This window comes from Cervus elaphus, chromosome 33, assembly GCF_910594005.1.
Source record: "Cervus elaphus chromosome 33, mCerEla1.1, whole genome shotgun sequence".
Lineage (NCBI taxonomy): Eukaryota > Metazoa > Chordata > Mammalia > Artiodactyla > Cervidae > Cervus > Cervus elaphus.
Window position 1 is genome coordinate 69416690 of NC_057847.1, and position 14946 is coordinate 69431635.

The 14946-nt window shown below is 39.0% G+C and overlaps 1 pseudogene; it reads right to left on the bottom strand.

The window, feature by feature from the left end:
• Positions 1 to 12797: 12797 nt before the first annotated feature.
• LOC122688521 lies at positions 12798 to 13554 on the bottom strand (annotated as a pseudogene).
• Positions 13555 to 14946: the final 1392 nt, after the last annotated feature.

Genomic DNA, 14946 nt, shown 5'->3' on the forward strand with positions numbered 1-14946 from the left:
GGAGAAAAGGGAACCCTCTTACACTGTTGGTGGGAATGCAAACTAGTACAGTCACTATGGAAAACAGTGTGGAGATTTTTTTAAAAAAACTGGAAACAGAACTGCCATATGACCCAGCAATACCACCTCTGGGCATACACACTGAGGGAACCAGATCTGAAAGAGACACATGCACCCCAATGTTCATCGCAGCACTGTTTATAATAGCCAGGACATGGAAGCAACCTAGATGCCCATCAGCAGATGAATGGATAAGGAAGCTGTGGTACATATACACCATGGACTATTACTCAGCCTTTAAAAAGAATTCATTTGAATCAGTTCTAATGAGATGGATGAAACTGGAGCCCATTATACAGAGTGAAGTAAGCCAGAAAGATAAAGAACATTACAGCATACTAACACATATATATAGAATTTAGAAAGATGGTAATGATAACCCTATATGCAAAACAGAAAAAGAGACACAAATGTACAGAACAGACTTTTGGACTCTGTGGGAGAAGGCGACGGTGGGATGTTTCGAGAGAACAGCATGTATATTATCTAGGGTGAAACAGATCACCAGCCCAGGTTGGATGCATGAGACACGTGCTCGGGCCTGGTGCTCTGGGAAGACCCAGAGGAATCGGGTGGAGAGGGAGGTGGGAGGGGGGATCGGGATGGAGAATACATGTAACTCCATGGCTGATCCATGTTAGTGTGTGACAAAACCCACCGCAATGTTGTGAAGTAATTAGCCTCCAACTAATAAAAATAAATGAAAAAAAAATTAAAAAAAAGAAAATTGCAAAAATAAAATAAAATAAAATGTTCCACCTTGTGGTTTGCAAATTTTATGAAGCATGGAGAACATGTTGGGCCACTGGTGTGTAGCTTGGGCTGAGAATCCCGAGCCATTAGCAAATGCAGTGCACTTAAGGAAACCAAAAAAAAGTCATATGGCCATAATGCATGGGTTTATTTCTGAACTCTGAATTCTATTTTATTGATTTATTTATCTCTCATCATGCCACCACCACACAGTCTTGATGGCTTTGCATTTTTTTCTAACTCAAGAATATGAATACTCCAACTTTGTCCTCAATTACTAAGATTGTGTTTTGGCTGTTCTGGATCCCTTGCATGCCCATGTGAATTTGGGGATTAACTGCTCAATTTCTAAAAATAAAAAACAAAACTAGCTGAGTTTTGGAAATAATTTCAAGGGAGTTTACATCAAGTCTAGACTTGAATTTATAGAGTGCTGCAGTCCTACAATATTATGTCTTCTAACCCATGTCTTTCCATTTATTTAGTTCTTTTCTTTCATAACATTTTATAGTTTTCAGGATACAAGTCATACACTCCTTTGGTTAAATCTATTCCTATTGTTTATTGTTTTTTATGTTACCATAAATGAAATTACTTTCTTAATTTCATTTTTGGATGGTTTATTGCAAGTGTACAGACATAAACTTGATTTTATGTATTGATTGTGGATCATTTCACCTTGTTGAACTCATGACCTCTGATTGTGTGTGTGTGTGTTTGTGTGTGTGTTCATGTGTATCTATGAGGGGTAGTAGGTATTCTGGAAATGAAATTACAGAATCTACTTAGAGACGCATGTATAATTTTGCCACAAGCAACATAGTGTCACACGGCTGTTGTTCCACCGCTGAGTCATGTTCAGCTCTTTTTGGACTGTAGCATGCCAGGCTCCTCTGTCCATAGGATTTCCCAGGCAAGAATTGTAGATTGGTATGTCATTTCCTCCTCTAGGGGATCTTCCTGACCCAGGGATCAAACCCATGTCTCCTGCATTGAGACAGATGCTTTACCATTGAGCCACCGGGGAAGCCCTGGTGTCACACTAGGAAGCACAAATTAGGGAAAAGCTTCGAAGGTTCAAATCTTACACTTCCTACTTCTGAGTCAAGTATATTGGAGCTAATCATATAACCAATCTGAATCTCAGTCTCTGTTTCAATAAATGGGGTTTGGGGTGGGCAGAAGAGTCTTCACTGCAAGATCCCAAGGTGAGACCCCTGCTGCTGGAAGAACGTCGTCTTTTTCTCCTGTTGGTCTCTATCAAGGTCTTCACCAGAACACAGGGCCCAGGAAGCTGTCGTTGCTCTGCAGTGAGAATGGGAATCACCTGGAGAGCTTGTTAAGCAACTTCCTGGGCCCTACATCAGAGATTCTGATTGGTGGAGGGCCATGAATTTGTCTTTCCAACTCCTGGCTGCTTCAGACTGACTTTGAGTAGCAGTACTTTAGAAAACATTTCTCCAAGGTGCGTCTGCAACACTGGCAAAGAAGCAGCTATCTCAACATATAAAGAAGTTCTAAGCTGTGGGCATTTCCTGACATGCTGCAAAGGTGAGTCCAGCATCCCTTTATTTTCAAATGTATCGCCTAAGGATATCTCCCATTCAGGCTCTCATGATGCTGTCTTTCTTGTCTTTGTAAGCTTAGTCACGCACAGGAGGATCAAAACTTTGTATGATGGCTTGCATGCCCAATTATCAGGAGAATAAAGAGTAAAAACTCAGTAGGCACAGAACCTCAAAATCATTTTCATCAGTTTCCTGGCTGTGGTGGCTTGAATTGGTTGAAATCCGTGACTGCTGATGGATGCTCAGCAAGTCAAGAATGATACTGTTTTAAATGTAGCAGGCTTTCTTGGCAAAATCTCTTCAGAACGTTGAGGGAGGTATTTTAGGAAATTGGAGTTTCTTAGAAATTTTTTTTCATTTGTTTTTTGTTTTTGGAATTTAAGAATTAAACATATTGAAAATATATTGAAAAATCATCCATAAACTCCTGGAAAAAAACTTATAGTTCTTGTCTCCTTATAACAAGGCTTGTTATACTCAGTTCAGCTCAGTCAGTTCAGTTGCTCAGTCATGTCTAACTCTTTGCGACCCCATGGACTGTAGCACACCAGACCTTCTTGTCAATCACCAATTTCCAGAGTTTACCCAAATTCATGTCCATTGAGTTACTGATGCCATCCAACCATCTCATCCTCTGTCTTCCCCTTCTCCTCCTGCCCTCAGTCTTTCCCAGCATCAGGGTCTTTTCAAATGAGTCAGCTCTTCGCATCTGGTGGCCAAAGTATTGGAGTTTCACCTTCAACATCGGTCCTTCCAATGAACACCCAGGGCTGATGTCCTTTAGCATGGACTGGTTGGATCTCCTTGCAGTCCAAGGAACTCTCAAGAGTCTTCTCCAACACCACAGTTCAAAAGCATCAATTGTTCCACACTCAGGTTTCTTTATAGCCCAACTCTCACATACATACATGACTACTGGCAAAACCATAGCCTTAACTAGACAGAACCTTTTTTGGCAAAGCAATTTCTCTGCTTTTTAATATGCTGTCTAGGTTGGTCATAACCTTCCTTCCAAGAAATAAGTGTCTTTTAATTTCATGGCTACAGTCACCATCTAAACTGATTTTGGAGCCCCCCAAAATAAAGTTTTCCACTGTTTCCCCACCTATTTGCCATGAAGATATGGGACCAGATGCCATGATCTTCGTTTTCTGAAAGTTGAACTTTAAGCCAATTTTTTTAACTCTCTTCTTTCACATTCATCAAGAGGCTGTTTGGTTCTTCATAATTTTCTGCCATAATGGTAGTGTCATCTGCATATCTGAGGTTATTGATATTTCCCCCTGCAATCTTGATTCCAACTTCTGCTTCATCCAGCCTGGCTTTTCGCATGACATACTCTGCATATAAGTTAAATATGCAGGGTGACAATATACAGCCTTGACACACTGCTTTTCCTATTTGGAACAAGTCTGTTGTTCCATGTCTAGTTCTAACTGTTGTTTCCTGACCTGCGTACAGATTCTCAAGAGTCAGGTCAGGAGGTTTGTTATTCCCATCTCTTTCAGAATTTTCCACAGTTTATTGTGATCCATACAGTCAAAACATCCATAGACGTTTTTCTGGAACTCTCTTGTTCTTTTTTTTTTTTGCATCTTTTTTTTTTTTTTTTTAATTTTTTTCAGTGGGTTTTGTCATACATTGACATGAATCAGCAATAGATTTACACGTATTCCCCATCCCGATCCCCCCTCCCCCCTCCCTCTCCACCCGATTCCTCTGGGTCTTCCCAGTGCACCAGGTTCGAGCACTTGTCTCATGCATCCCACCTGGGCTGGTGATCTGTTTCACCGTAGATAATATACATGCTGTTCTTTCGCAACATCCCACCCTCACCTTCTCCCACAGTTCTTTAGTAGATGCAGCATATGTTGGCAATTTGATCTCTGGTTCCTCTCCCTTTTCTAAAACCAGTTTGAAAATCTGGAGGTTCATGGTTCACATACTGCTGAAGTCTGGCTTGGAGAATTTTGAGCATTACTTTACTAATGTGTGAAATGAGTGCAATCATTTTGTAGTTTGAGCATTCTTTAGCATTGCCTTTCTTTGGGATTGGAATAAAAACTGACATTTTTCAGTCCTGTGGGCACTGCTGAGTTTTACAAATTTGCTGACATATAGAGTGCAACACTTTCACAGCATCATCTTTTAGTATTTGAAATAGCTCAGCTGGAATTCCATCACCTCCACTAGCTTTGTTCATAGTGATGCTTCCTAAGGCCCACTTGACTTCACATTCCAGGATGTCTGGTTCTAGGTGAGTGATCACACCATCATGATTATCTGGGTCATGAAGGTCTTTTTTGTACAGTTTTCTGTGTATTCTTGTCACCTCTTCTTAATATCTTCTGCTTCTGTTAGGTCCATACAACTTCTGTCCTTTATTGAGCCTATCTTTTAATGAAATATTCCCTTGGTATCTCTAATTTTCTTGAAGAGACCTCTAGTATTTCCCATTCTATTGTTTTCCTCTATTTCTTTGCACTGATCTCTGAGGAAGGCTTTCTTATCTCTCCTTGCTATTCTTTAATACTCTGCATTCAAATGGGTATATCTTTCCTTTTCTCCTTTGCTCTTCGCTTCTCTTCTTTTCACAGCTATTTGTAAGGCCTCCTAGATAGCCTTTTTTTTTTTTTTTTTTTTTGCATTTCTTTTTTGGGGGATGGTCTTGATCCCTGTCTCCTGTACAATGCCAAGAACCTCCAACCTCTGTCCATAGTTCATCAGGCACTCGGTCTTGTCAGGGAATGTTTAACGGGAAGATTCCTACGTGCTGTCTCTCATGAGTCCTTTGTCCCTCTTCAAGCGGAACAGCACGCTGCTCCCAGGGACTGAAGTCATTGTGTGAGGCAAGCATGAGTCTCCTTTAGTAAACATTCTCCTTAGGACAAAACAGCTTAGTCTCCTTCCCCTTTCTTGAGATAGGGATTGTCTTCTGACCTTGTGACTAACTTTAGCCCATGTTTCCTTGGTAACGTTTGCTGTACATTTGGTTTTCTGATCTCTATCATTCCCGAAAGAAGTTTCTTGTACTGCAGCCTATATATACTCATAGAAAAATCATTAAAGCACCTTTGCTCCATCAGAGCTTGGGTCCCCGGGTCTTTTTTTGTCTTTCTCTCTCTCTCTCTCCTTTTCTGGCTGACTCTCTGGAGCGTGGAGACCCGTCGTGCTCACTTTTCTGCCCGGGCTTCTAAGACCCCCTCGAGAGGGCGCCTGGTGCCTTCGTGAGCGATGCAAGTCCTGTGTCAAGGACTTTATTGGTCCTCTGCGTAAACCAAGGGACATCGGCCTCTTTCTCTCTTTCACTTTCTTATCGTCAACTCCGTACCTCCAGATTCCGGTCCATTAAGGGACCCCAACACAGTCTATCAGATCTAGTCCCTTAATTCTGTTTCTCACTTCCACTGTATAATCGTAAGGGATTTGATTTAGGTCATACCTGAATGGTCTAGTGGTTTTATGTACTTTCTTCAATTTAAGTCTGAATTTGACAATACGGAGTTCATGATCTTAGCCACAGTCAGCTCCCAGTCTTGTCTTTGCTGACTGTATAGACTTTCTTTATCTTTGGCTGCAAAGAATATAATCAATCTGATTTCAGTGTTGACCATCCGGTGATGTCCGTGTGTAGTCTTCTCTTGTGTTGTTGGCAGAGGGTGTTTTCTATGACCAGTGCATTCTCATGGCAAAACTATATTAGCCTTTGCTCTGCTTCATTTTATACTCCAAGGCCAAATTTGCCTCCAATAAACCTCCAGGTGTTTCTTGACTTCCTACTTTTGCATTCCAGTCCCCTATAATGAAAAGGACATCTTTTTGTGTGTGTTAGTTCTAAAAGGTCTTGTAGGTCGTCATAGAACTGTTCAACTTCAGCTTCTTCAGCATTACTGGTCAGGGCATAGATTTGGATTACCATGATATTGAATGGTTTGCCTTAGAAATGAACAGAGATCATTCTATCATTTGGGAGAATGCATCCAAGTACTGCATTTTGGACTCTTTTGTTGATTATGATGTCTACTCCATTTCTTCTAAGGGATTCCTGTCCACAGTAGGAGATATAATGGTCATCTGAGTTAAACTCCCCCATTCCAGTCCATTTGAGTTCCCTGATTCCTAGAATGTCAATGTTCACTCTTGTCATTTCCTGTTTGACCACTTCCAATTTGCCTTGATTCATGGACCTAACATTTCAGGTTCACGTGAAATATTACTCTTTACAGCATTGGACTTTATTTCCATCACCAGTCACATCCACCAATGGGTGTTGTTTTCTCTTTGGCGCCATCTCTTCATTCTTTCTGGAGTTATTTCTCCTCTGATCTCCAGTTGTGTATTGGGCATCTACTGACCTGGGGAGTTCATCTTTCAATGTCATATCTTTTTGCCTTTTCATAATATTTTGTGGTTCTCAAGACAAGAGTACTGAAGTGGTTTGCCATTTCCTTCTCCAGTGGACTTTGTTTTGTCAGAGCTCTCCACCATGACCTGTCTATCTTGGATGGCTCTACCTGTCATGACTCATAGTTTCATTGAGTTAGACAAGTCTGTGGTCCATGTGAACAGTTTGATTAGTTTTCTGTGATTGTGGTTTTCATTCTGTCCACACTCTGTTGGATAAGGATAAGAGCCTTAAGGAAGCTTCCTGATGGGAGAGACTGACTATGGGGTAAACTGGGTCTTATTCTGATGGGTGGGGTCAAGCTCAGTAAATCTTTAATCCAATTTTCTATTGATGGGTGGGGCTGTATTCCCTTCCTGTTGTTTGACCTCAGACCAAAGATGGTGGAGGTAATGAAAATAACGGTGACCTCCATCTTGGGTGGTCCTACACAGCATAGCTCATATAGCTTCACTGAGTTAGAGAAGGCTGTGGTCCATGTGATTAGATTGGTTAGTTTTCTGTGAATGTGGTTTTCAGTCTGTGATTGTGGTTTTCAGTATTGTTACATTCTGGCTAAGCTAAAGGGTAAAGATAGGGTTAAGGATAAAATGGCTTCCCAGGTGGCTCAGTGGTAAAGAATTTGTCTGCCAAGCAGAAGACGCAGGTTTGATCCTTGGGTAGGACAATCCCCTAGGGTAGGAAATGACACCCCATTCCACTATTCTTATCTGATAAACCCCATGGACAGAGGAGCCTGGCGGGCTACAGTCCATGGGTTTGCAAAGAGTCAGACATGAGTTAGCGACTAGACAACAATGAGTACCTACTTCACAGAGTTTTCTTTCTTTTTTTTTTTTCCTGAGGATTAAATAAGCTAACATATGTGGCATATTACAGTGCCTGCTAACAGTGTTATGCAAATTTCAACTATTATCACTTATATATAGAAAATATAAAACATAGAAATAACACATTTCATAATATAAACTATAGTAAAGTAAAGCTTAGCAAAATCTTGTCAGTTGTCAGGGATTCCTAGAAGAAACAGTTAGTCTCAGTGTTGAAGGCGAGGCAGACTCCTCTAGGGTATATTCAAGTCTTAGGTCAAAAGCATGTTTGTGATTATTGGGAGTCTGAGTGTAAGAAGGTGGAGAAAAACAGTACAAACAGTACAAAGGTCCATGAATTGTGCCCTTTTCAACATACTCTACCAACCCCTCTAAACTTTGAACAGCCGCTAGAATTACAGTGACTTTTCTTAACCAATATATCATTATGAACCAAACTGTTTTACTTATAAGTGTACACATAAGTCCCCTATAAGATGAATAAATGGTCTGTATGGGGAGTCTAGAAGTTATGAGCTTTTAATTGCTAACGTGCATCAACTACACACCATTCCTCAAATCTGCTTTTGGAGTAGAATCGCTTCAGTCATACCATGAAATGTGACCCCTTCAGTCATGGTAGTCCTAGGTTGTTGACTCACAAAAGAATTTATCTTGGGCTGTGAACATAGGAATGTCTAACCCAGAAATGGCATGATGGTATTTCTCTCCCAACTTTTTGGTTTTGAGGCACCAAGTCAGGATGTGGGAAAGAGATGAAATGGCAGTAGCATCTAAAGGGAGCCTCAGGCTTTTTTTCCTTTTTTTTTTTTTTTCCAGTTAGTTTATAATCCAATGGGGTCAAGTGGAATGCTAGAAAAGAAAAGGAAATACATGATTGGTCTAGATTTTTTATAGGTAAATATATTCTTTAGCTTTCAGTGATAAAAGAATATAGGTCCAGAATATATGGGATCACTTGGGCCAAGTGTAAATGATGTATGAAATGAAAAATCCTCAGGGGCATGGCTCTGCAAACACTGCCATGCTAGGCCATTTACAGCTGTATTAAGCTTAAACAAAACAGAAAGATCCAGAAATTTCATGGTAAAAAGGGCAGTTTGTAGGTATGCATATGGACATGCATATGTACATAAGAACACACAGAAAATTAAAAACCTCTTTGAAGATTATTTTTTACCTTTTCATTCACAGAAGCAATTATAGAAGTATTTTTTCTTCTATAATATTTTATATGATTATATATTATATATAATTATATATAATATGTATTATTATAATTATATATATTATAATAATGTATATAATTTATACAAGTATTTTTTCTTCCCTGGATGCTGGGAGCTACATGTTCCAGCTGGTATAGTTACAAGATGGTAGACTCCATAGTAACTTTATGTGGAATAAATCTCCATCTCATATTAAACTTCATATTAGCTTCCCTGGTAGCTCAGATGGTAAAGAATCCACCTACAATGTAGGAGATCTGGGCTTGATTCCTGGATAGGAGAAGATTCCCTGGAGAAGGAAATGACAACCTATTCCACTATTCTTGCCTGGAGATTTCCATGGACAGAGGAGCCTTGCAAGCTCCATAGGGTCACAAGAGTTGGACAGGACTGAGTGACTAACTCTTCTACTTTCCACTTCCATATTAAACTTATAATGTGGGTATGAAATAAACTTTGTAAAGATAGGCCCTTGAGATTTAGAGGTAATTTGTTAATAGCCTAACTACCTATCAGAATCTAAAAAGCAATTTTCAAATACCTTACAAAGAGGTATATAAGTAAATTTGGAATATCATTTTGAAATACAGAATCTATAGCCACCTTGTATTTATCTCAACAAATGCATCTTTCAATAAAGAAAACAACCCAGTAAAGTACTAATGGTGTTGTGACTTTGTTAACTTAACATTTGCTAAAAGCAAAGATCTAGGAGGAGGGACTCTACACCATGGTTCAACAAAAGTTCGCAAGAGAATAGAAATAGAGCAGCTTACTACTCATGGGCCCTGGAGGAAGGACATGACATAATTCAAGGGGCCAAACAGGGAGGTCAAGGAGGGAAGGAGGAGAGAGTAGCAAGACCAGGCCTTTATTAGTGTCTGTGGAAGGAGTACTTTGGGGTTCCTAAACTAAGGCTGCATTGGTCAATTCAACTTTAAAAAATAAAAGGATATTTTGGTAAGCCCTGCAGGGGTTTTCTCTAAAGAGCATACAAGGGGAAGACCTTGAGAGGTGAGAGGGATTCTTTATCATAAGGGTCATCAGGGGAGTCATGTTAGGGACTTGTATTTGCTTATGAGTCTGCAGATTGTTATCCCATGAATGTGCACTAGAGTCACTTGTTCACACGAAAGGGAAGCCGAGACATCGCTATCATGGAGTTGTTTAAACTCAGGGCAAAAGAATGTGGTTTACAGAAAGGTTAAAAAAATTAAGGAATGTATTAATTTCATTAACTCTCCTGTCCTTTGATCTCCAGCATGACCTGTTCCCACCAGAAATATGCCAAATATTTCTGACCTTCCCTGCAAACTAACATCTAGCTGATGTCTGTCCTCACCACTGCCAATATTCTTGCTTATAATTGGGGATCATATGGACCACCTAAGGATTAAATAGTCAAAGGCCATTTTTTAAATTTAATTGGAGGATAATTACTTTACAATATTGTGATGGTTTTTGCCATGCATGTGTTCCCTTCATCCTGAAGCCCACTTCCACCTCCCTCCCCACCCTATCCCCCTAGGTTGTGACAGAGCACCAGATTTGGGTGCCCCGCTTCGTACATTAAACTCTCACTGACATGTGGTATTGTATACGCTTCAAAGCTATTCTTTCAAGTTACCCCACCCTCTCCTCTCACTGACTTCCCTGGTGGCTCAGACGGTAAAGCGTCTGCCTACCATGCGGGAGACCTGGGTTCGATTCCTGGGTCAGGAAGATCTCCTGGAGAAGGAAATGGCAACCCACTCCAGTACTCTTGCCTGGAAAATCCCATCCACAGAGGAGCCTGGTAGGCTACAGTCCATGGGGTCGCAAAGAGTCGGATACGACTGAGCGACTTCACTCACTCCTCTCACTGAATCCAAAAGTCTGTTCTTTAAGTCTGTGTCTCCTTTGCAGCCCTGTACATAGAATCATCAGTACCATCTTTGGAAATTCCATATATTTGCATTAATATACAGCATTTGTTTTTCTCTTTCTGACTTACTTTACTCTGTATAATAGGCTCTAGGTTCATTCACTTCATTAGAACTGACTCAAATAAGTTCCTCAAAGGCTATTTTGAGTGACAAGCTTTTAATTCAATAGAAAGGATATAATCAATAAAAATAAATAAACTGAATTTTATTTTTGTGGTTGGAATCTATGTTGTTCCAAATGTATGTCTACCGCTAACTTCTGTTGGTTCCATGAACTTTGCAAGCTGGACAACATTGGCCCAAAACTGAGACTGGTCAGGTCAAGTCACAGAGAGCGAGCAAGCCCCAAGACTTGTCTACCCTCCGCTGCAAGTACTCTTATATGTTATTTGATCAAGTTGGTCAAAGTTAACAAATTCCATGGTTTAAGTCACAAGAAAGTGGCATGTCACTGTCTTTTTTTAAGTCTATGGATTGTATTAAGATGTAATTGTATGTCTGTTTATTTTATGCCCTTGAAAACTGTTATGATGAATGTTGTTGAGAATGTGGAGAAAAGGGAACACTTGTACGATGTTGGTGGGAATATAAATTGCTACAGCCACTGTGGAAACCAGTACAGATATTCTTCGAAAAATTAAAAATAGAACAACCACATGATCCAGCAATGCATTACTAAATGTATATTCAAAGGAAAAAAATCACAATCAGCATCTCAAGGAGATATCTTCTCTCATTTTTCATCACAGCATCATTCGTGATACTCAAAGTAGGGAAACAACTGAAGTGTTCAAGATTAAATAAAAGATGGTATGTAGAAGAGAATATTATTCAGAATATTCTAACAATAGAATTTTATTCAACTATAAAAAAGCAGGAAATCCTGCTATTTATGATAGCATGGATAAAAATGGAGGGCATTATGCTGAATGAAATAAACTAGACGTAGAGACACAAACAAATACCAAAAATATATTCACTTACATGTGGACTCTAAAGAAAATTCATAGATCCAGAGAGTAGAATGTGGTTGCCAGAGACAGGAGGTGGAAGAAATGCGGAGATATTGGTTAAAACATACAAACTTTCACGCATAATGAGTAAGATCTGAGGATCAAATGTACATGGTGACTATAATTAATTACATTGTATTGTACACTTGAAATTTGCTAGTCAAGTAGATCATAAAGGTTCTCACACACACAGGAAGGTAATAACAAATGTGCTAATTATCTTAATTGTGGTAAATATTTCACAATGTATATTTATATCAAATCAGAATGTAGTATACTTTAAATGTAAACAACTTTATCTGTCAATTACACCTCAAGTAGCTGAAGGGAAAAAGTAAACTGTTATGAACGATTCCTACCTCCTGCTACCACTGTTGTAATTTAAGGCCCTAGCAGTTTTTGCTTTATTCAAAAGAAATTTTCTTTTTCTCTTTGTTGAAATACTACTTTCAAGCAATGATCAATTCAGTGTCACTTTTGGGCTTCCCTTGTGGCTCAGCTGGTAAAGAATCTGCTTGCAAAGTGGGAAACCTGGGTTCGATCCCTGGGTTGAAAAGATCCCCTGGAGAAGGGAAAGGCTACCCACTCCAGTATTCTGGCCTAGAGAATTCCATGGACTGTATAGTCCATAGGGTGGCAAAGAGTCAGGCATGACTGAGCAACTTTCACTTTCACTTCCTTTTATGAAATCTTTCCTGTTTTTGTTTAAAATTTGACAGAATTTTTATTTCACAGTACCTTAATCTTATTGATAAAAGTGAAGGCACAGTTGAAAATGGATAATGTTGAAATAACTGTTAACTAGATTATGAAATAATGTGTTCATAGTTAACCAAGATAGCAGAAGATTTTAAAATGATGCTCTGAAGTTCTTACATGGTACTTACAGCTGTAAGTTGCTAAGTTACAAGCAAGGTATAAACAGATAGAAATGAACAAATAATATAAAAAATTTAGGTAGATAGGAGATTCATGTTTCATTTATCCAATGACATATTTATGATTAAATATAAATTAAAATCCTACTTGCACTCCATATCCAGGTCTTTTAAACTGGTTCAGTCAAAGAGGTAAGACCTTTGACTGGCTCACATGAGAAGCTCCACTCCTCGGCCCAGTTTTGGGGAGCTTACCAGACTTGAGTTCATCAATAATTTCTTCAGTATACTTAGGTGTCAGATCCTTATAGTAGTTGTCATTTATTTGAACCATTGGTGTGTTTACACAGGCCCCTAAACATTCCACTTCTATAAGAGTGAAAAGTTTCTCAAGTGTATTGTCTCCAACATGAGTCCAAGTTTTTTCTAAATGACTTCCAGTATGCAGTCAGAGTTTTGAAGCATGCAAGGTGTAGTGGTATATACTTGAATGTGACACTTTCCAACTGGCTTTTGATTATACACTGTATGAAAAGTTGCTACTTCATATATCCTTATTGGAGGTACATGTAAAATCTCTGCAACCTTGTTCGTAGAGATGGGCAGCCATCCAATTCTGTTTTGGGGCAAAATTCAGGTCTGGAAGCAGAGCAGCTGCTTTATGCTCTTTGGGATAGTTTTTTACAATGGCCTCTTACAGTTTTCCGATATGAAATCAAATGGAGTATCTGGGTTATTCTCGGGAGTATCTCTGTTTGCAAATAAGGCTCCTCCAGCTCCATTCTGCACAGCCGTCTTAGGCAGATTCCTTATATGTCTTCCCCAGTCGGCAGTGAGGCAGCCATGCGGGCCTGGAGCATTGGTGAGAAGAATGTGGTGGGCCAAACTGCCATGAAATCTCTTCTAATTTGAGTTTCTTCTTCCGTCAGATTTCAGTATTTTATTTCTCAGTGTTGTGGTTGAGCTGTGGTCAAATCAGCAGTTGTGACATGATGTGCATATCTATTTGACCTGTGATCCATCTTGAGGGCAAGAAATTTTAAGGAGTTGTCATCTATGAGCTCATGTAATGTACTTTTGTGTAGACACTAGAATATATGTGTGTGTAAGATAATTTTAAATCCAAGGGCGGTTAATTAAAATATGAAGTATCCTATTCAATAATCCTCCTTCTTGAGACATCAATGGAAAATGCTTCATAGATTAAATTTGCACAAGAAGATACAAAATTTACATAATCTAGTTGAATTAAATTTTCTTTGGTGAAATTATGTGTTTAAGAGACAAAATTGGCTAAAAATTTGGATAAATTTTTCTGTGTAAATTTTACTAACTAAGGATCAACACCTTAGATATAAATTCCATTTCATCATGTACACTTCATTCAGTAGAAAATGATGAACCTGATTCATTTAGAAAACTGACTGATTCTGCCGTTAGAATTCTGATGAATCTGAGTTGGAGTAAATGTTTCATGCAAGCACTTGTCACTGAATAAAAGAGAAAATGAGTTGAACTGCACCAAGCTGAGCTTCCAAAAATAGCCAGTATTGTGCATGATAATAATAAATGACTTTATATGTAGCAAAAGATGGACCAAGAGGTATACTCATTTTAATATACTACCTGAAAATAAGGTTGAATGAGAAGAGAAATAGCCTTCACCTTACTCGTTGAATCAAAGACTACCAATAATTTCATCAGAGGACTGATGACTTTGAGTGACCAAGACTAGCTTAACTCAGTTTGCAGTGGCAATCATAAAGACTTACAAATATATCTTAAACAAATATATCTTGTGACCTTATTCTGTTCCCTCTTTCAAGCTTGTCCTGTTATCTTTTGTCCTACTTTCTATTAGGGACACTATTCATATATCATCTACTTTGGGATGACTTCCAAAGCACTCTACTTAATACTCCAACTTCTTCTATCTGCTTCCTTACAACTTTGGACCCACTCTCCCCTATTAAAATTTCTCATTTATTTGTTTCAATTACCAACTAAATTTATCTGAGGAATGAAGCTGTTTCTTATTCAAAACTCTGCCACAGGACCTCACACAGTATCTGACAAACACTAGGTATTCAAAACATACCCACTGACAATTATACAGTGCAAAACTTCCACATACATACTTATATATGTGTGTATATATATGGAGAATAATCAATCAATCAATCAATTCAGTTGCTCAGCCATGTCCAGCTCTTTGCGACCCCAGGAACCATAGTACGCCAGGCCTCCCTGTCCATCACCAACTCCTGGAGTCTACCTAAACCCAT